The 23,311-nt window shown below is 42.9% G+C and overlaps 1 protein-coding gene across 1 annotated transcript in view; it reads right to left on the bottom strand.

The window, feature by feature from the left end:
- Nucleotides 1-22,764, bottom strand: part of LOC127004143 (crustacean calcium-binding protein 23-like) — a 44,095-nt gene extending 21,331 nt beyond the window's left edge. The window contains exon 1 of the mRNA XM_050871565.1: nucleotides 22,598-22,764. The gene's annotated coding sequence lies outside the window, so the exon portion shown is untranslated. The remainder of the gene's footprint in view (nucleotides 1-22,597) is intronic.
- Between the last annotated feature and the right edge of the window lie 547 nt (nucleotides 22,765-23,311).

Raw genomic sequence — 23,311 nt, 5'->3', positions numbered from 1 at the left:
ATTATATAAACTTGTCTCCTTCCTTCGGTCCCTCTACCTTCCTCCTTTACTGCCTCATTCAATTCACTCCTCTTTTCTTTCTTCATCCTTTCCTTGTCTCATTTCCTTCATTCCTTCACTCGTTTATTCCACGCACACCTCCGAACATCCTCATATATCATACTCACGATAAACATGATTAATGATTCTCCTTCTTCCTTCCCTCTTTGCATCCTTAATTCCCTCCTTACTATGCTCTTTCTATTAATTTCTTCTTCCTTCCTTCCTGCTACAGACACTAGCAGGCGTCCACACTGATTATATCCACAAGGGAAATGATTTAAAACGTTCCTTCTGTCCTTCTTTTTCTTTATTTCCCTATTTTTCCTTCTATGTTTCCTCTCTCCCGTTCTTCTTCCTTCATTTCTTTCTTTCTTCCATCTCTAAGCAGGCACATTAATTACACTCACAAGGAAGACGATTAACGAATTTCCTTTTTTTCTTTGCCTCTGTAATTTTCTTCTATTTTCCCTGCCTCTCGTTATTCTTCTACTTTACTTTCTTTAGTCTACTTACATTTCCAGGCATAGGCACTAATTACATGCAGAGGGAAGATGGTTGCCAATTTTCCTTCTTTTCTTCTTTACCTCCCTACTTCTCTTTTTCTCCCTACCTCGTACTCTTCATCCTTCCCTTTTTATTCCTTTCTTTTACATACATTTTCGGTCACTTTCACTAACTATATTCACAAGGAGGACGGTTAAAATCTTCCTTCTTTCCTTCTTTTCCCATCTTTCCTCCTTCCCGCTATCTCTACTTTAATTTATTCTCTCTTCAGTTCTTCCACCAGACTCTCGCGTGTCCCCTCATTAATTATATTCACAGGGAAGATAATTAAAATTCCACTCCTACTTTTCGCGTCTCCCTAAACCTTCCCTCATCTCTGCCTTATCCCTCTTATTCCCCTTTCTTTCCCTCCTGTCCCCCTTTCTCTCCATCTCGCACGTTTCCTCTTTCCTTTTCTTTGGTTCATTCTGTCTTTCGATTTTCATTAACTTCTTCCATCTGTTTATTTTCGTTAACTCTTTCATTTGTTTTTCCTTTCTTTCACTCAGCTCTCCGGCATCTCCCTACCTTCCTTCATCTTTGGCTCATCCCTTTCCTTCCTTTCTTCCTTTCTGTCCCATTTACTAATCCCCACCTCTTACACTTCCTCTTTCCTTTTCTTTCGTCCCCTTTAGCTTTCCATTCTCATTACCTCCTTCCATCTTCCTCTACTCTTTGTACTTACTATCTATGCTTTACCTTTCTTCACTCAATCCTGATCTCCCTTTTCAGCTTTCCATATTCATCCCATCATTATTTTTCTGTTAGCTAGACTAGACTCAGACGCGCAAAGAATATTGCCGACTCCTATCCAATTAGTATATTTCCACGGGGCAAGGTATCTAATTACAGACCGGTGAGTACTTTGAGGCACGAAGGGGGAAATTACAACAAAGCTACGGGCGTATGATGGAAATGAGGGCAGCGGGTCATGACTTGGGTTCTTGATTCTAGAGAAAACCTTTGCATGCCACCCGTGACCTGCTACCTGTGTTCTCTTTGTTTTGGACCTGGGGGAGGGGGAGCGGAGGGAAGGAGTGAGAGAGAGAGAGAGAGAGAGAGAGAGAGAGAGAGAGAGAGAGAGAGAGTAGCTGAATTGCTGTGTGGCATATAAATCTATCCACCTGTCTTTCTATATATCAATTAGTCAATCTATCACTCAATTAATCTATCTATTTATCAATATGTGTGTGTGTGTGTGTGTGTGTGTGTGTGTGTGTGTGTAGTGGCAGGTGTATCAGGCATTTGAGGCAGGCAGGCAGGTATAGTGAGGCAGGTGGAGGAGGGCGGGTCATTCCTCAGCCAAAGCCTCGTCGCAGTGTTGCCATCCTTCACCTCAACACACGCACATTTCGCTCCCTTTCAACGCCACAATACTCGCCGCCGCCGCAGGATCACCGCAACACTCCTCCCTCCCTCCCTCCCTCGCGTGTCGCCCAATGCTTCACGTGACGGGAAACATTCACCGCAAATAGTAACAAGAAAGGAGCTAAATCTCGATAAGTTTGGTGAACCTGGGAACAATATGAAGGCAGGAAGTGGTAAAATAATAGATAATAAGAATTCAATAAAAGCAGAAACTCGCCGCAGACGGAAAAAAGTTAATCGGCTTTAATAGTTATCGATGTAAAATCAATATGGATGAGTTTCAACCAAGAGTAAAAAATTCACCGATGATAGTAATAAAAGATAAAAAAATGAAATGGTTTAATAATCGATGTAGAACCAATAAAGATGTAGAGAGAACGAGATCAAGCCCAGAAACAACCAATGTCTCAAAAAAAGGAGGAAACATATACACTCATTTTCTTATTTTCTCCTTCTGATGCTGCGTTATCCCGGCTGGCGAAGACGAGGCCGCCGCCACGGAGACCCTCGGGACAGATATCGACTGGCGGCATGTGTCTGTCCTGTTCACGAGGGCCACATAACCCGACGGTCGCTTCGGTTCCTCCTCCCACATTGGACGCTCGCTGCCTGGCTCTCTTGGTGTGCCTCGTGCCTAGCTGCCTCCTCATATGGGTTTAGCAATAGGTTAGTTCAGGTTTAAGTGAGTTAGGTGAGGGTCTGCTGGGTAAGAATGGAAAAGGTTCGGGCAGTAAAGGGACACGATAGGTAAAAATTAGTCTAGTTTAAGATAGGCCAGATTAGGTTAAACTGATGGGGATGGAATAATAGAGGTAAATGGTTTAATTTTGGTTGGATTAGCTTAGTTGTATTAAGCTAAATCGGGTGAAGAAAGGAACGACTAGGATACGTTAATACAATGAGTCAAATTAGTTTCATCTGAATCGAATTGTATATTGTCTTGTAATGAATCTCCGTGGCCTACTTTTTACTAGAAACGTACAAAGTTTCGCAAAATAAAAGAAAAATAAGGTTAGATAAGGGTTGGTTGAGGTAGAGTTCCAGCTTATCTTCAGGCCACCTCTACAGTGTCCCCGCGTTTGACTCCTCTTGTCTGAGCTACGCCGTGACTTTTTGCGGGTCCGTGTTTATATAATAATACAAGGGATAATCTGGGTGGACGTCAGTCAGATCGTTGGTCAGTCGGAAGGGACATGTTTTACGCAAGGAAATTGTATCTTATGAAGTAATTTTAGAAGCAGAAAAGAAAAAGACAACAAAGTGAAGACGCTGGCTGTACCCCAACGCGTCAGCTGTGACCTAGTATTGGGACATTAAACACACACACACACACACACACACACACACTAAAATAGAGGCTGCCGTACACGCTGGATAGGTATTATGCATCCGGTAAGTCTAAACCAGAGCTCCGTGTAATCTTCGGGGAAGTGGCGGCAACAAAAACTAGGAGACGGAAGGACGCTGCATGGACACACACACACACACACACACACACACACACACACACACACACACACACACACATAATATTCAGAAACCTTCATTTAGGCCGGGGATGCGCACCAATGGACCAGAAAAGTCAAATTCTTGGAAACAGTCTTGCAAGGAAGTGAGGAAAAGCCTGAGTGAGGAGAGAATATCCAGGTCTTACCACGCCTGTCCCTCCATGACCTAATACAGGGCAGCGCAACGAACACACACGCACACACACACGCCCTCTCCCTTGCCCTCCCCTTCCCCCACACAGTCATGCAGGTTTTGAGAGCTCTTAGTCACGCTGCGGAGTGGTTTCGAGCAATTACAGAATTAGGTCCGGAGACTCAAGGCTGCAAGCGAATAAAACCCTCCCCCGCCACCTCGCAATAGCCCTGACCTGAATAACATTAGACAGCCACACTCTTACCTAATTTGCCCGTGTCTTTACCTTGCGCACTGGGCTGGAAAGGTGTGTCAGGTAGTACTACACGATACTAACTTTGGCGTTGATCTCATTCTGGGTAATAATGCTTTTGTAGTTTAGTTAGAAGGTTATGTTAAAGTGATGTTAGATTCTTTTTCTCTCCTCTTTTTTTTTTGTTTAGTTTTATTGATGATGAATACAGAGATAACGCTGAGGAAGACAGAGAGGAAATATGGAAGGAGAAAGAAGAAGAGAAAGAGAAATTAAGTGACCAAGAAGCTGTGAAACGTATGCTGAAATTTTTTGTTAATTTGTGCAGGGATGAAAGCTTCACTTCTCATCCTGCCATCAAGGAAGTTTCACACAGGTTTTTTTCTTTGCAACCTCCTCTCACAGCTTCCTTCGTTCACTTAAGACTTTTTCCTTCTCTGCTCCTCCTCCTCTTTCCCTCCTTGCATCCCTCTTTGATTTATCTTTCCCCCCTTTCATCATATTCTGCCAGCCTCCCATTCGTCCATCCTTCATTCCTACAGTTTACATCGTACCTTTCCTCTATGCTATCCTTTTCCCGTTCCCTCATCCATATTGTCAATCTCCCTTACCACTCTCCTCCTTGCCGTCTCATCTTTCCTCACCTCCTCCGTCTTTTGCTCATAGATTTTCCCATGTTTCTCCTTTGCTCACCCTCTCTTCCCACTTTCATCATCCCTAATTTTCTCAGCATCCCTTTCCTCCTATCTCATCCTCGTCCCTCTCTTGACTCACCACCATTTATACTTTTTCTTTATTTTTCTTCAACCCTTTCTTTCGTCTTCTCTTATGGTTCTTATGTAATACTTTTGTCTACCTCCTTTTCCCATTCATTTCTCCTCGCCCTACCAACCTCTGCCTTCATCCCAAGACTTTCCTTTTATAGAGACTCCCACGTTCCCCATCCCCCTCGTTTCCCGTTTCTTTAATTTCCCTTTCCCTCACTTTCCACTCCGCCACATCTCCCAAGCGTCGCCGTGGTGCAGTGTTTAATGTGCCTCGCTAAAACCGTACGTTGGAACCCTGGCCAAAATATTAGATATCAATTCAGCTATTTTCATCCCCCCAGGATTGTTTAGTAAATTAATGAGTACATGAGGAGAAATGGAGTTATATAAATTGTGGTAACTTGAATGTCATAGTTAGCCTTGTATCTTGGGGTAATAAGTAAAAAGTTCAGGGCTTCCACAAGTTGACGGAGCAAATTAGGAGTAAATTAATAAGTACATAATGGTAACTAGGGAATATAAACTTTAATATAAACTCTGGTAACTTGAATTAAATAGTGAGTCTTGTGTCGGGGTAATAGGATCAGGGTCTCCACCAGCTAACGGAGTGAAGAGTTAGGAGTAAATTGAACTGTGGTAACCTATATTAAATGGCTGGCTTTGTGTCTTGTGGTAATGGTAGTGGGTTCAAAGCCTTCACAAAATAACGGAGTAAAGAGTTGGGAGTAAATTGAAGAGTGCACGAGGATAACTGGGTAATAAAAAAATGTGGTAACCTAAATTGAATGGCTGGCTTTGTGTCTTGTGGTAATGGTAGTGGGTTCAAAGCCTTCACAAAATAACGGAGTAAAGAGTTAGGAGTAAATAAATGAATACATGATGATAACTAAGGAATATAAACTGTGTTAACCTATATTAAATGGCTGGCTTTGTGTCTTGTGGTAATGGTAGTGGGTTCAAAGCCTTCACAAAATAACGGAGTAAAGAGTTGGGAGTAAATAAATGAATACATGATGATAACTAAGGAATATAAACTGTGGTAACCTATATTAAATGGTTGGCTTTGTGTCTTGTGGTAATGGCAGAGGGTTCAGAGCCTCCACCAGCTAACGGAGTAAAGAGTTAGGAGTAAATAAAAGAGAACAGAAGAATAACTAAGGAATAAAAACTATGGTAGCCTAAATTAAATGGTTGGTTTTGTGTCTTGTGGTAATGGCAATGGGTTCACAGCCTTCACAAACCAGCAAAAAGAGACGGAGTTAAGTACCAAGGCAAGGCGCATCATTAAGAAGGCCTCAGACTACTTTTTCCCTTATCTCCGCCCAAATGATTTCCACCTGCCTCTCCTTTATTGACTTCCCATGTCGCCCATTCCGCTCTCTCTCTCTCTCTCTCTCTCTCTCTCTCTCTCTCTCTCTCTCTCTCTCTCTCTCTCTCTCTCTCTCTCTCTCTCTCTCTCTCTCTCTCTTTCTCTTCGTTCCCGTCCATCTCTCTCCCTCGCTCTCGCTCTCTAGATATTTCTTTCTCTTTGCCTACGTTCTCTCAAGTCCCCTGTTAAATCTCTTCCTTTTTTTTGTCTACTCTCTCTCTCTCTCTCTCTCTCTCTCTCTCTCTCTCTCTCTCTCTCTCTCTCTCTCTCTCTCTCTCTCTCTCTCTCTCTCTCTCTCTCTCTCTCTCTCTCTCTCTCTCTCTCTCTCTCTCTCTCTCTCTCTCAACCCTCTTTCTACAATTCTCCTACGCTCTTTCTAGTCTCCTTTTAAATATCTTTCTTTCATCTTTCTCTCTTTTCTCCCTTCCTTCTTCAATTGCTATCTCGGCTTTCTTCCTTCTCCTCCGATACTTTTTCCTTCCCTTTCTTTCCTTTCTATTTAAATTACTTTCCTTACCTTTCTCTTCTCTTTCTTTCTCTTTCCTTTCTTTTCTTTAATTCCCTTCTCTCCATTCCCTTCCTTTTCCTTCCATCCACTTTCCTTCCCTTCCCTTCCCTGTTTCTTTATTCTCTTTCATTCCACTTATCTCCCCTCTTTCTCTTTTTTAGCCATCTTCTCTCCATTCTTTCCCCCTTATCAAGAAAACAAAATCCAAGGTTCATGGTCCCACAAAGCCCAAGACCGAGACCCCACAGAATCAGCTCCCATGGACCCACAAAGCCCGGCCATTGCAATAATTCCTTCCGGCTTAAGTAAAGGTCTGTCCTCGTTCCGATAATCTATCCTAACAATGATTCATATGCCGATATTTAGCTTGGTAGCATTTCTCCTTCTCTCTCTCTCTCTCTCTCTCTCTCTCTCTCTCTCTCTCTCTCTCTCTCTCTCTCTCTCTCTCTCTCTCTCTCTCTCTCTCTCTCTCTCTCTCTCTCTCTCTCTCTCTCTCTCTCTCTCTCTCTCTTACATCTCATCTCAATCATATGCTTTCCTTCCCTTCCTTCTCTTCCTCCTCCTCCTCTTCCTCTTTTCTTTCATCTCTTCTTCTTTTTCTCTTCTTTCTCTCTCTCTCTCTCTCTCTCTCTCTCTCTCTCTCTCTCTCTCTCTCTCTCTCTCTCTCTCTCTCTCTCTCTCTCTCTCTCTCTCTCTCTCTCTCTCTCTCTCTCTCTCTCTCTTACTCCAGTTTACGATGATATTAACTTAGCGTAATTTCCTCTTCATCCTCTCTCTCTCTCTTCCTCCCTTTAAAAATATATTCCTTGCTTTAATTATTTTTTTTCATGTCTTATTTACATCGACTTCTATATAACATTTTTTTCTTCGTTATTGTTTTCCATGTTCCATATGACCCTCACTCTCCAGTACTTCCTTTCCTATTTTTTTTTCTTTTACGCTATTTACTTATCTATTTCCCTTTTTCGTTCCTATCATCTGCTTATCTTTTCATTATTCTTTACTTTTTGGGGGATATATGTCTTTTTCGTTTCCTTTTTCTTCTCGTTTCTTTCCACGTTTACCGTCATCTGTTCGCTTCCCACGTCTCTGCTTTCCCCTTCACACTTTTTTTTCTTTTTTTCTTTTTCTTCCCCCGTTCGCTGTCATGGAAGGGGACGGAGGAGTCTTTAAAGTAATGTTATTGATTCGCTAGACTATCCCTTCCCTTCCCTTTTGTTTTTTCTCTCCTTTCCTAAATCTATCCATATTCCTTCCCTTCTCTTCCTTTCCCTTAATTTCTCTTTCCTTTCATTTCTATACGTATTCTTCCCTTTCCTTTTTCTTTCCTTCTCTTCTTTTTCTTTCCTTCCCTTCCTTTTATTTCCCTTACCTTCCTATCCTTTCCCTTCCATTCATTCTCTTTCCCTTTCCTTCCCTTCCCTTCCCTTCCTTCTCTTTCCCTTCCCTTTCCTTCCTATAACAGCCAAGCAGTGACCCTCCCTCCCTTCCTCAGTCTCATGTCAGCTAAAGACTCACACTTAACTCTACTCACAGAACCACCTGCCACACCCCTACTACTACTACTACTACTACTACTACTACTACTACTACTACTACTACTACCACTACTAAACGCATAGCTGTCACATTGCCGCATCGTAAGACCGTGATAAATGTCTCGTAAAACACAAATAATTCCGTTTAGAGACCCTTTAGAACGGCGCTGGAAACAAACCGTCTGGCAAAAGCTTCTGGAGTGGAGCCAAACCCTTACGTAACATCCTCTCCCCTTCCTCTACCCCTGTGATGTGTCTGCTGTGACCCTCTCTCTCGGTAATGGGTAAAGGGAGTGCCGTAGATGGTCAGCATAATCGTCGGTCCATGCTAGCCATTCACTGATCGATCTCCGTACTTGTCAGGTCAGTAAGCGTGAAAGTGCCAATCGGATTCAAAGTGCCAAGTATTTTCGCTTAATAGTATATCTCTTTCGGTCCCTGTTTTTACTCTTTCACTTTATGGTATACTGTTATTATTTTTCCGCTTTCCACATCTCTTGCTTTACCTTTTACACCATTTTTTGTTCGCCTGTCTGCATCAGTAAGATTTAAAACGTCACTTCAGACATGTAAACTGGAGGAGGAAAATTAGGAAGCAAAACAGAGTAAGTAAATGGCCTGCGCTGAGATAACAACAGCGCTGGAAGACCTGCAATGCCCGGCCGAGAACAACACGGTAAAATGATGCAGGCGTGGGAAGACTTGGCAGCGTTCGAGGACTCCATGGCGGGGTCGCGAGGGCCATATTCTTAAACATTTCGGCGGACAAACACACACATTTGCAAAAGTTTTCGTAGGAATTGCGGGCCTTTCCATGGGTGCTTTTATGACTCTGGTGGTAGTTTGACAAAGATTCTGTACCATGAGCGTGAAGAAAAAAACATTAATGAGAGATTGTTGTTGTGAGAAACCGAAGTGCCTAAAAATACCGACCTAAGGCAGGGGAAAGACGATCTTCAGCATTTTTTTTTTGTCTTTTTTATAGGCATTTATAATTTACTACATGGCATTTATTTTCTAAGGAACCTATTTTGCCCTTAACCATTTTTTTTTACATCAAAGGACGCGGCTCAAGGGCAACAAAAAGAATAAAAAAAAAAAAAAAAAAAAAAAAAGCCCGCTACTCGCCGCTCCCACTGTCTACTTTAATAGGCATTGATCATTTATTGGCATTTATTTTCTTATGATCTTTTGCTCTTAACCTTCCGCCTCTACCGTGGAAAAAACCTACACTCATGCCTCACCATAACCTTACCCACGACACCCACATCTGCACGGCCGCTCGCCACGCACCTGTCCCGCCGTGAGCCGCATACCTGGCATTGCTCGCCCCTGTAATTAAGCCTCGAGGCCACGTAGTGAAGACCAGGGCAAGGCCGTACCCCTCGTGTAAAAAAAATATATATTAACTGTACGTGGTCATTATTCATCAACCACGGTCATGGCGCAGAAATGTTCATAATAGGGGAAGATTTGGTACTCTTGCGGAATAAAAGAGAGGTAAGAGAGAGGAGTAAAGGGGGAAATGAAAAGATGATAATGATGACGACAATATTTTTTTTACAACAAAGGAGACCGCTCAAGGGCACAAAAAGGAAGCAATAATAAAAAAAGGCCGCTACTCGCTGCTCCTAAATGATAATAACAACAACGTAACGACACTGAAATACTCATTAAGGCCACAGTGTCCGCCATTAAAGTCACGCTACACCACACATACCACCACCCCCACCACCACCACCACCATCACCACCCCCACGCTCACCATCACCACTAACATCAACACTGAGCACGTATGACATGCATCCCTTCCTCCTTCTCTCCCAATTCTTCCTTTTTTTCTCTCCTCTTCTTTCCTCCTCCTCCTCCTCCTTCATCCCCTTCCTTCAATTTTTTTTCCTACTGCTTAGTCTCTTCCTTCTCTTCTCTTTTCTCCTCAAATTCTTTCACTTCCTCCTCCTCCTCCTCCTCCTTCTTCCCTTCCTAAGCTAACGTGTAACTATACCTTAAACACCAGAAATTGCTCTTATCTGGAGGGGTAAGTGTATAGGTGGACCAGTCTAATTAGTGAGTGTGTGTGTGTGTGTGTGTGTGTGTGTGTGTGTGTGTGTGTGTGTGTGTGTGTGTGTGTGTGTGTGTGTTTTATGGTCGGTACATCTTATCTTTTATTCCTAGGGCTTTGCGAGGAGGACAGCAGCGATGACTGGGAAGATAACGGTAATGGTAGTGGAAAAAGTAGTAGTAGTAGTAGTAGTAGTAGTAGTAGTAGTAGTAGTAGCAGTAGTAGTAGTGGTGGTAGTAGTAGTAGTAGTAGTAGTAGTAGTAGTAGTAGTAGTAGTAGTGGTGGTGGTAGTAGTAGTCGCAAGCAAAGAAACAGAGGAGGAGGAGCATATGAATGATTTTCGGTCCTTCGAAGACGTATGCATATAATTAACCGTCGGCGGGATTCGAATGTGGGTCTCTGCGGTTACTAATTCCAGAAAAACGGCTCAGCCACTGCCTTCCCGAAACATGGCCCCTTAACAGCTCTCTTCTATCAGTTTTACATTTTTTCTTTACATGATCGGCATTCCTCTGACATTTTTACCCCACTCCCAATTATTTCAGCCTGCAAGTCTTGGTCTATTCTTTTTTCTATTTTTTTTAAGCGTCTATTTTATTTTGTATTTTTTTCGGCATTCTTCCTTTACTTTTTACTCTCCTTTTAAAAGCTTGTCCCATAACCTTGAGGGTGAATTATCTTGTAAACAGGGGTTGCATATTGGAGGGGTTTAGATTCTCATATTTCACGTAACACACACACACACACACACACACCTGGCCCCGGCAACCTGTCTACCTGAGCAGTGCAATTACGTCCGTCTCATCGACCGTCCTCTTAATACTTGATAATAAGAGGTGAGAGGTGGTCCTTACGTGAGGAGGATGAGGACAAGCTGAGGGGAGGGGGAGGGGAAGGGGAGGGGAAGGGGAGAGGAGGAGGGGGAGAAGGAGGACTAGCTATATATTGTCCTGTCACGGATATCAGAGTGTCTTTTATGAATCTGTCGTTGTGTTACTTAAGAGAACCTCCTAAGTGATCTTTCTTCCTACCTCCTCCTTGATATTTTTTTTCCTTTTAACATTTTTACGTTTTCTTTTTACTTCCATATAAATTCTAAATCATTATCCACATCGCTTCATTCCTTACTATCAATGTTTTTTCCCTCTTTCTCTTTTCTACCTAAATAAAAGAATAGCAGCATAAATAGGCTTTATTCTTATCGTTTTTTTTACCCATTGTCTTCCCTCATTCCTTTTCCTTTCCTTAGCTTTCTTTCTTTTTCTCGTATAAGACAAAATAATTACCCTTGGAGAACATGCTTCCCTCTCTCTTTCGCACTGTTATCAGCCTTCATTAATTATTTTACTATTCCCGACTTTCTTTTCCTCTCCACTCTTCCTTCCTATTGCCGGGACTTCATTATCAATATTTTTTTGCCGAAAAGGAAGCAGCTCAAGGGCAAAAAAAAATAATGATGAGAAAAGAGCCCGCTAATCACTGCCCCTATAAAAAAGAGTTCAGGAGAGTGGCCAAAAGAGAGGTCAATTTCGGGAGGAGAGGTGTCTCGATACGTTTTCACTTGTTATTTATGCTCAGATATTATCATCAGCGACACAGCATCACCATCATTATCATCGCCATCTAACTTTACTACTCAGAAACTCAAGATGATGATTAATTTTCGATCTCGACCAAAACGAAACATTTCACAGTGCCATAAAAGTCTAGGGTCACATTATGCCTCGTTTCATTAGGTCTTAAGATTACTATTTTTTTATTTGGTCTTTCATTCCTTGTTCTTGTTCTTCTTCTCGTTATTATTGTTCTTGTTTTTATTTTTGTTTTTACTAATCTTTTTTTATCATTATCATCATCGCCATCAATGACGCTTATTTTTTTTCCTCGTTCTTCTCTTAACCTCCACCTTTTTATTTTATTTAATCTTTCTTTCTCTGTTCTAGTTTTTATTCTCTTTATTCTTGTCCTTGTTTTTTTTTATATTATTACTGATCTTCATTTTATCATCATCATCATCATTATCGCCATCAATAACGCTTTTATTTTCCTCGTTCTTTTGCTCTCCTCTCTTCCTCCGTCTCCAGCACAAAAGGATCATGACGCAAGCCTTCCACTGCATTGCCCCATCTTATCCTCCCTCTTCCACGTGACTCGCCACCCGTAGATCCCCTCCACACCACTTGACCTGCTGAGCTATTCTTCCATTCAAACCCTCGTCCATTCATTCTTATCTTTTATGCCTTATATTACTACTTTTTATCCTTTGCTTCTTACTTCTTTTCTCATCATATTCCTCCTTATTACTCTATTCCCGTTGTTTCTTTGTATCGTTCTGCTATTCGTATTTCTTATTATTCGTTATTATTTCCATGTATTTCGTATTTCTATATTCATCATGCTTCTCTTTTGTTAACCTCTTCTCCATGGTTCTTTCTATTAATCCGACATCTATGCTTTTTTCACCTATATTCTCTATGCTTCTTCCTTTAACCGCATTTTCAGTGTTTCGTTTCTTGCTTCCGAATCCTCTTTGCTTCATTTCTTTAACCATATTGTACAGCCTATCCTCAATGATCATCCTTCTTACCCACGTTGTCGTACTTTTCTTATCGTCATGTCTAGCTAATCTTATGCTGATCGTCAAACTTCATTATGTAACCCTATCCTCCCTATCTCTCGTGTTTCTCCTTCCTTCTAACCCAAGTTTCCATTATTTTCTTATTGCTATGGCTCCCACTTTTATCACTTATGCATCGGTGCCTCACGCGTGCCCTGTTTATCTAGATCACTATGTATCAAAAGGACGAGGGAGTGACCAGAAAATTCCGTATGTCATCTGGTTATCTTTATATAGGTCGTTATATCTCTTGTCCATTTAAGATTCATGCTCGCGTGGTTTATTTATATTACACGGAAAAAAGGAGAATGGCAGTGGGTAAATAAGCTTCATGTAGGACGGTGACGGTAAGAAGCCTGTTATAACATCTAGGAAACGTGAGCCATCCAAGAGACGAGTGATGGAAAGATAAAAGCCGAACGAACGCTTCCGGAACGATTGGAGTGGAAGCCTGATAAGGGAGATTCATTTACGGCGCCGCGGAGGATCAATGAATTTCGTCGGAGGTTCAAGAGTTTCGTCCACCAGAGCGCCGCCGCAATAAGCCTTCCTCTCACGTGGGCGCGGGATTACGGGGCTGGAAAGATAAACACGGCGAGCGAGAGACCGTCCATAAGTTCAGTAAATAATGACTGACCGCTCTGATCCGATCCCGTGTATGTTTAGGGAATTGCCTTTAGATCTCCCTCTCCTCCCCTTTTATCGATTTCCTTTACCCTACTTATTACTGATTAAAATTTCATACCTCGAGTTGTTTGTTGTTTTTTTCTTTATATATAACCTGTCAAATGTTTCCCGTCTCCTCTGTGTTAAACTAAAATAATTAGTTCGATATTATGCCATCTTTGTCCTCTCTGAATAGTGGTTGTAGTTTCCAAATATATGTCCATTCTCTCTCTCTCTCTCTCTCTCTCTCTCTCTCTCTCTCTCTCTCTCTCTCTCTCTCTCTCTCTCTCTCTCTCTCTCTCTCTCTCTCTCTCTCTCTCTCTCTCTCCAGGAAAAGCGAGAGATACAAGCAGATAAATCCCATCTTCCAAAACTTTAATGAACCATAACTTTTGGCCGACTTCCTAGAATCTCTCTCTCTCTCTCTCTCTCTCTCTCTCTCTCTCTCTCTCTCTCTCTCTCTCTCTCTCTCTCTCTCTCTCTCTCTCTCTCTCTCTCTCAACCATATTACACTATTTTAACTTTTTTTTGACAATGTGATCTTATTACCAAAAGTTATCGCTTCTTATTTACATCAAAGAGAAGGCAGAGAAAGGGGTTTTTCGAGAATGCCCCGTTTCAATGCCAAGCTAAGGGAAGCGAGTGGGAGGCTAGAGTGGCAGAAAAGGAAGGGAGTGGTGGCGAATTTAAGAGAGGTATTGGAAGGAATGAAAGTGTGGTAAGAAGGAGTGCCTCTGAGTTTACTATAAATAATAAAGGAACTAAGACTGGGCTACAAAGAGAATATTCTAACACACACACAGAAAAAAAAAACCATACAAAGAACACGTAACACATTCACATACAAACACGCTCAAGATAACTTATCACACGCAACACATGTTTGACTCATTAATGTAGTTATGATTACACACGTAACTATAACACACACACACACACACACATGCATATTCACACGTAACATACATATCTACACGTGCAATGCGGGTAATTTATAACCTATATCATTAAAGACTCCTCAACACACACACACACACACACACACACACACACACGGTAGCTATTACGAGACGCTATGGTCTGAATCATTCATTCGGAGAAACGGTAATACTTTTTTATTCGCTCGTGCTGTCTGGTGTGTGTGTGTGTGTGTGTGTGTGTGTGTGTGTAATAACAACGAGGCCCCAATTACTGGTGACAAGAAAGATACATAGCATTAACACCACATAATGAACGCCGCTCCCCTTGAGCAAACAAAATATATACAGTTACAAAAGTCAAACAAGCAACACTAACGCCAACACTTTGAATTTACAGCCACAATAGCATTCAGTTCGTTAGGGTGAAAGATGACTATGAAGAGAGATGGCTTTCCTGCTTGTATAATACGCCCCATCAACCCCTCTAGCTCGTATATTGCCCTCCCCCCTCCACACACATCAATCATTGGGAGCATACGTTGGGGAGAGCGTCGCCTCGCCCACCCTACGACTAAATATGATTCCCTGTAAAATGCCGTTAGTCTAAGTTCCTTATATCATACACCCTTTCATTCTCTTGTCATCCCATCAAGAAACATTAACATTAAAATTTATGTATTTTTTTTCATCCTTTCACGATAAGTATAAATAGCACACACTAAGAACATCATATAATATTTAGGTTAAGGAATGATGCAAAAAGATATTATCAATGGAACATAAGAAATAGTGGTCGACAATAAAATTAGCTGACTAGAAAGAACCAGTTACTCGATTTTTTATGCGTGTAATAATATTTACGTCGACAAAGAAGATAAAGTGCAGCAATATATCAATCGATGACATATGAATAATACAACACCTGAAGAACAACAATGCATCAAGCGAATAGGACGATGAAACATTAAAATCGACTATTAGAGAAGAAGACCATGTGAGTGAAGACATAAAGTGTGACTCAGCAAGGCTCAAAAATAGGTTACCAGGACACGTGTGAATCGATCCTAACACGAGGCATAACGAAGGGAGAGCAAGGAAGAAAAGGAAGAGGGGGGGGGGGGGCAGGCTATGAGGGTGTAGATAGTGGGCATGCGGGCTGAGGAGTGAGGAAGGGAGAAAGATAGGCAGGTGTTAGTAAGCATGCGGGGTGAGGGAATGAGGAAACGAGGGTAAGTAAGGGAGAATAGATGACTAAGTGGGGTGTGGGAAGGTAGGATGGGTAAGGAAGAGAGGAAAGGTGAGTAGGTAATGGGTAAGGGAGTAAGAGGAGGAGGGTAGGTAAGCGATGTAAGGAAGAGAGGAATAGTGAGTAGGTAAGGGAGTAAGGGAGTAAGAGGAGGAGGGTAGGTAAGCGATGTAAGGAAAAGAGGAAAGGTGAGTAGGTAAGGGGGTAAGGGAGTAAGAGGAGGAGGGTAGGTAAGCGATGTAAGGAAGAGAGGAATAGTGAGTAGGTAAGTGGGTAAGGGAGTAAGAGGAGGAGGGTAGGTAAGCGATGTAAGGGAAGGAGGAGGGATGGGTAGGTAAATGGGAAAAGAGTGAGAGAGAGAGAGAGGAGGTAAATTGGAAAACAGGAGTAGGTACGAAAAGGTAAGTGAGATTAAAGAGGGTGGAGGGAGGGTAGGTAATAACACACACACACACACACACACACACACACACACACACACACACACACACACACACACACACACACACACACACACACACACACACACTCGTCCGGGTAGTTTTCTTTTACAGTCACTTACTCAACAGTCCCAGGCAGACAGAGGGGCACCCACGAGAGGGCGAATCATTACCTGCCCCACTCACGTTCTCCTATTCCCTCCCTTCCGCACACGTCAAACTGACTCATCAATAAGTTAACGGGTATTTGCTTTTATTTATTTTTTTTGTCTGGCCGGAAGTCTGCCTTACTCTTTTATTTTTTTTTTCACGAAAAGTAAATGTTGTTTGTACATGTATTTCTTACCTTTGATTATTTTTTTATATCTCTGTTTGTTCTTGCTAAGGTGTTAAATTTTGTATAAAGGTAGAGCTCGTGTATGCAGAGGCCATGTTAAAATTGAAATATCATGGGCACGAGCATTGATTTTCTCTCAGACCGTGCACGATGATAGTGTTCAAAGCATATGTTCGATGGTTTAACGAACGCGTACAAGAAAATTCAAATGCTAGTCACGGAATTCCTACCTTTTACATATTTGTATAATCGAAACACATTTCGTTTTAATGAACCCCAAACGAGGCCCTTGCGCCGCAAATAGCGTTTCTGCAGGAATATTGATCCAGTGGTGAGTCTTGAGAGAGGCAGACAGTCTTGCGGTGAGGGCTTGCACCATGGCTTGCACCCTTGGCGATGGCAAACACGTGACATGCTGCCAATACTAGCGGTGAGGGTCTACACCACTCCATAGCCTACACGCTTAGTAATGCAAACACGTGACAGGTGTAGCCAATACAAATGATGAGGGCTTGCACCATTCTAGAGTCTGCACCCTTGGCGATGGCAAACACGTGAAATGCAGCCAATACTAGCGGTGAGGGTCTGCACCACTCCATAGACTACGCGTTTAGTAATGGCGAACACATGACCGGTGCTAAGGATGAGGGCCTGCACCATTCTAGAGTCTGCACCCTTAGCAATTGCCAATACGTGACATGCAGGCAATACTAGCGGTGAGGGTCTGCACCGCTCTATATCCTACACCCTTAGTGATGGCAAACAAACAACGCGACCAATGCCGGCGGCGATACCCTGCACCACTCCACGGACTGCACCCCTTACGATGGCAAAGACGTGACAGATGCAGCCAATAGCAGTAGCCTGAAAGCTTAGTGGTGGCAAACACGTGACGGATATGACCAAGACAAATTGCAAGTTAAGACACCATGCATAACCTTCCCTTTTTCATCCCCTCGCTTGCCACACAGTCTCTAATAGAAATAAAGTATCTAGCTTTAAGACATCACCTACTCTTTCGTTCCCACCCTCCTTGACAGAGGTGAGTGAAATACGTTCATAACCACGTAATGTAACCCCCTTGCACTTCTTCCTTTCCTCTCACCCACCACCCTCTCATTCCTTCCCCTCTGTTCTCTGTTCCCAAATACTTGCCAAATTATGACATTACGAATGTACCCCTTGACCCCCCTCCCTCCCTCCCTTCACACACGCCGACAAAAGAATATAGTATAATCACTTACAATTCTCAGACTTGTACAAGCTCCCAGACAAAAGAATTATGAACTAACCAACATATATATAATACCCCTTACACTCATATACTCTCAGAAATATGGAGAAATATGGAGACATAAACATGGAGACTGAAGAATTATGGAGACATTTATGATACAGAAATATATAAACACCTTTTTCATACACGCACTATTTCCCTATCTTCTGTCCTCCCAGTTGTCATGAAAACCAACATCACCGAACATTCCATTCAGCACTTGCCCAAGCTTAACAGATATTATTTTCCGGAACTTATCATATTGTATTTATTTTGTCAAACCTCAACTTCTGAAGAGACATCTAGACACCGAAACTTCCTTCCCCAGCACTTGCAAGATTTGGGCAAGGTGTGAAGTCTGCAGGTAAGAGCGTTAATCAATTCCTCATAAAAAGTCATAAATAATCCAGGTATTTTTTCCTCTCGCCCAGATCAATACAGGGATGCGCAGATAAGGACTACCATGGAACCTTGAGTGCCGGGAAAGCCAGACAACGCTGACGGAGGTTATGATGCAAGATAATGGCAATGGTAATGATAAAGCCTCGCCGCCGCTGTACTATGCAAACAACAGGTAATTACTACAACACTTCCGAGGCAACAAAAGAAAGTGAGCGCAACAGGTGTTTTTGTTCTCACAGGAAGGAAGCGGACAGGTAACGGGTGGGGGAGGGGAAGGGGAGGGGAGGGGGGGAGCTGCATGTCCTTGGCGTGCATATAAACACTCAAGAAACATTGCTATTATTTATCTTTTACTTCTCATTTCTTTGCCTCTTGTCTCTGCTTTGCTTTTTGTTCCCTCACACCCTTCCTTTTCCTTCTTCCACACATCCATCTCCAGCTATCATGCCTCAGTAACTTTCCTTTATCTGCTCGCACTTCACTCTTTGCTTTGCCATCTGTTCCATACATGCGCTCATCGTCACCTATCATGCCACACTTACCTTCCTTTATTTGCCCCCACCTCACCTGACAATGACAGAGTGCAAGCAATTAACAGAATATTTGTAGACTGCTCCCTAACGGTTGCTTGCCTCTTCATATTGATTTACCCCATGCCACCTCTGCACAACACGCCTATCACACACCAAGAGAAGTCTCCTTTCCTAATCTTCACCCTTGGAACAGCAATTTTTTACTTGTTTTCTCCTCCGACTCCTTTTCACTATCCTACTTACTCCCTGTCAATAAATGTTTTTCTTTCTCTCAGTTACAAAGTGCCAACAACCAGCACTACATAATAATGATCGTTTCCTCGACTTCTTTTACCATTTAATTCTACTCCATATAATGACCTCACCTTTTTTTTGCCCTTTAATTCTACCCCATTGAGTTATCTTTGCCACCTATGTACATTCTCTGCACCTTATTCTTCGTAACATCTAAACTTCATCAATCTGTCCTCCTCCGTTCCTACGAAGATATATTCCCCACCCCTCTCCACCCTACTCCCTTACACTCCATCTCGCCATATTTCACTTTCACCACCGCACATATGTCACCCTCCAACTCCGTCCTCTCACCTCACACTCTCCCTTTCTTTTCCTCCACTCCTTCTCCTCGCTGCACACTTTCGCTTTCTTCTCCTCCATTCCTTAATTTCACTGCACACTTTCCCTTTCCTTCTCCTCCACTCCTTCCCCTCACTGCACACTCCCTTTCCTTCCCCTCCACTCCTTCCCCTCACTACACACTCTCCTTTTATTCCCCTTCATTCATTCCCCTCACTGCAAACTCTCCCTTTCCTTCTCCTCCACTTCCTCCCCTCGCTGGACACTCTCGCTCTCCTCCCTCCAACGCTGTACCCTCTCACTCTCTCCCTTTCCTCTCCCCCATTATCTTCTCATTCCTTCCCCTCTCTGTACACTCTCTCTTCCCCTTCCTAAACATTCCACGCCCCCCCAATCCATTCCACTCAAGGTTATCCTTCCCAATGCACCCTCAGAACCAGTATACTCCGGATGTTCCAATCAATACATCTTCATCATTGTGCCAAGTCCTAATGTGTCAGTAGAAGAGTTACGGTTAAAAAATATAAAAAAAGAGTAGGAGAAAGAAGAATCGAAAACGGAGATATGCAAGACGAATGATATATTACTTTACATTCTTTCGTGAAGGTTTTATGTTTATTTTATTGTTTTTTGTTTCAGGCACCGGCACACTGAACACGTCTATGCGCCACTGGTACCGCCCCCGCCCTCTGCTGAAGGATTATAATGTGCTGCTGGAGAGGAAATTACTCCTGAGAGGATTTCACTTTTCTGCTTTCATGTATTTCTTGTTATAGATCTTAGCATATTGAACGCTATGTGAACCACCACCACCACCACTACCACTACCTCCCCGACCCCCACCATCATTACCCCCCCACCCCACCGCCACTATTACCACCACCACCACCGTCTTCTCCGCCGCCCTTGCTTGAGAATAATAATCATGCATGGACGAACTTGACCTAGATTGAAATGAGTAGCCTCCACGCTAAGGAATAAAGTGTAACAATGCGTTCTTGCACACACACACACACACACACACACACACACAGACACACGCTTCACCTTCACGCTCGGGCTAGCATGGCATATACGTCTCACTCGCGGTTCTCATCACACGCAATACTCAGGAAAAAAACATCACTAACGATCCTGAAAAGTTATATATAGTTACATGGAGGCTCAGATACGTACACATTCAGCTCCTACGTTCAGACTATAAGATCTGTCCTTAAATATAAATGCTCCTGACGATATTAAACTGCCACCGAGAAGTTGCATCTCTGCCTTAGCGAAAATTAAGGTGGAGGAAGTGGCGGTGGAGTTTATTGAGAGAGAGAGAGGGAAGGGGGTGGGACAGGAGTCACGTGCGCCAGTGTTGGTTGCAGTAGGTAAGGAAGGTAGGCAAGGTAAGTGTCAGGTGATATTACCCGTCGGAGGCAAAGTTTCACCTCCTCAGGGACACGCCCCGAGGCTTTAAGTTTATCAGGTTCCTCTTTACTACCTGCTACCAACCCAACTTCTTCCACTACCACTACTGCTGCTACTACTACTACTACTCCTCCTACTACTACTACTACCACTACTGCTACTATTACGGCAGAATCTTTATAATTTTGAGAACAAGGTTTATGTGTGCAAGGCCGGGAAAAGAATGTAAGACTTCCCATGATATATATTATTCACTTTCACAACAGAGTATGTCACGGGAGGGAAGTCAGTGGCAAAAGCAACATACAAACAATAGATCCTGCAGAGGTACACCTTACAACCTGCTTCCGTGACAAACTTCTATTACTATTTGCTTCTCAGCTGAGTATACAGTGGACGCTGAATGTTTCTTTGACGCTTAGTGCAAGTTGGGGCGATATCCATGAGTTGCTGTCATAAGTCGGTTAGAATATTTATAAGCCTGGATCATGCAGAAAAACATGATTGCCAGGAAGTTCATCTGGTGAAGGGTTATTTAATCGTTCTGTTATCGTATTCTTGCGGATTTTCTTCGTGCTCTCTCTCTCTCTCTCTCTCTCTCTCTCTCTCTCTCTCTCTCTCTCTCTCTCTCTCTGTGTGTGTGTGTGTGTGTGTGTGTGTGTGTGTGTGTGTGTGTGTGTGTGTGTGTGTGTGTGTGTGTGTGTGTGTGTGTGTGTGTTTCCTGGAAAACTAATAAACAGGAGGGGTGGCTAGGTGTGTACAGGTGTGAGAGGAGGGCGTTACGCGTAAAACCCCCTAACTCACATGTGTGGGGGAGGAGGAGGAGGAAGAGTAGGAGGGAAGGAAGTAGATAATTTCTCAATCTCCCATGCTTCTCCTTTTAACACGTTAAGCTCTTCCTGCACCTTTTTTTTCGACAATTTCCTTTCCGTCGCCCTCTCAGTCTTTTATTTTTTTTCTTCTACAGCATCTCATTCTTTCCATGTAAAATTTTCCTTTCTTCTTCCATCATCCCTCTCTCCCCGTGTAATATCCTGACTGGCACCTGTTTCTTTCCCCATTTCCTGCATGCAGTCGCCTCATCTGATTCCCTGCACACTTCCTCACCCTTGCCTCACTCCACACGCTAAGGTCAAGACGAGATTTATGGACTGAGTGGCCCACACGAAGCCTAAAGCATGATTTTATTTATTTAGGGGTAGCAGGACAAGTGTGAATAAAATAGCATTTCGGCCCATCCAAAGGAGGGAAAGTTGGAGTGTGATAGTGCAGGGTTAACTAGACAGCTAAAATATTAAGTGACGATGGTGATACTAATACTAATAATAATAATAATAATAATAATAATAATAATAATAATAGGTTAAAACTAATAAAATGTATTGAATGTAACTCGTTGATATTTTTTTTCACGAAAGAAAAAATATACAAAAAGTGGACATCTGTGAGTATGCTTGTCCGTACGTGTCTTCAAATATCAGCAAACACACACACACACAAAAAAAAAAAAAAAAAAAAAAAATCACTCCATTACCCTTCAAAAAGAACAGTCACCGCCCTCTTCTCCGCCTTTCTTTCCTTCAAGCCATTAGTCAAAAATAAAAGGACAAAGACTAGTGGACACCCCGCCCCCTCTCAGCCCGCCGCTCCTACAGCCCTGCGGCCTAGCGCTCAGCAGGCTGGAGCAGGCGGGGGCCACTCGCCTGCTGCTGACGAATACCCCTATCCCAGGCACCAGCAAGGAGTCTGGAGAAGAGAGAGAAAGGAAAGAGTGAAAATGGAAAGAGGGAGAAGGGAAAGAGGAAGAAGGGAAAGAGGGAGAAGGGAAAGGGGGAATGGAAAGAGGAAGGGAAAGAAGGAATGGAAAGAGGAAGAAGGGAAAGAAGGAAAAGGGAAAAAAAGGAGAAGGGAAAGAAGGAGAAGGGACACTAGAATCATTGGGCATCATCCTGCCCTCCACCCGGCCAGTGCTTGGGGCTCCAGCGAGTGACGAAGGTAAACATTTATTACCCTGAAGATGGCGACTATTAATATCTATGATAGTACTACAACAGGAAATATTCTTCAGGACACAACGCACCTGTTCTTGCGGACGGCTGGAAGGATGGACTCCGAATGTAAAGGTGTGGGACCAAGTTGCAGTGGGGCGGCGCGTCAGGCGTGGCGGGCGTGGTGTGCGGCGCGGAGATACCTTCCTACTGACGCACGGGCTGCCTGCTGACTGCCTACCGCTGCTGCTAACCGCCACGCGCCGCCCGCTGCCGCCGAGCCCATTCACGTTTTCATCACTACTCCTTTACAGCCTCTTTGTTTGAAGGTATCTAGGTGAATGTGTTAAGAAGCTGTATAAGTACAATTTATGATGCGTGAAAAGACATATCACCCCCGTCCCGTTACTAGAGAGAGAGATAAAAGGAAGTTTTTATTATAGATCTGCCTATTTTCACAGATGAATCAACTGCCTACATTGTTTTCCTCACACATGCTAATGTACCGTAGTTTCATGTCTGCAGTTTCATACATCTACAAATAAATGGAAATAATCAATTCCTCTATCTATAAACAAGGGTTCAAATGTGGAAATTACACCTGCAGGCAGCGAAACTCTAGATATTCTTTCTCTTCATAGAACATAAATTTACGTTGCAGCAGGCATTTTTATTACTTCTTCTTTTTCTTCTTCTGGAGTGTTTTAGGGGGCATATTACTCTTAACAATTAATGCTGTAAAGGCTATGTTTGTGTCAACATTAGCGCTTGCTGATGCTCATGGAGGTCACGTTTGATGGCTCTGA

Source organism: Eriocheir sinensis, chromosome 27, assembly GCF_024679095.1.
Source record: "Eriocheir sinensis breed Jianghai 21 chromosome 27, ASM2467909v1, whole genome shotgun sequence".
Classification (NCBI taxonomy): domain Eukaryota; kingdom Metazoa; phylum Arthropoda; class Malacostraca; order Decapoda; family Varunidae; genus Eriocheir; species Eriocheir sinensis.
The sequence above is the reverse complement of the archived record's forward strand: the minus strand, read 5'-3'. Positions and strand labels throughout refer to the sequence as shown.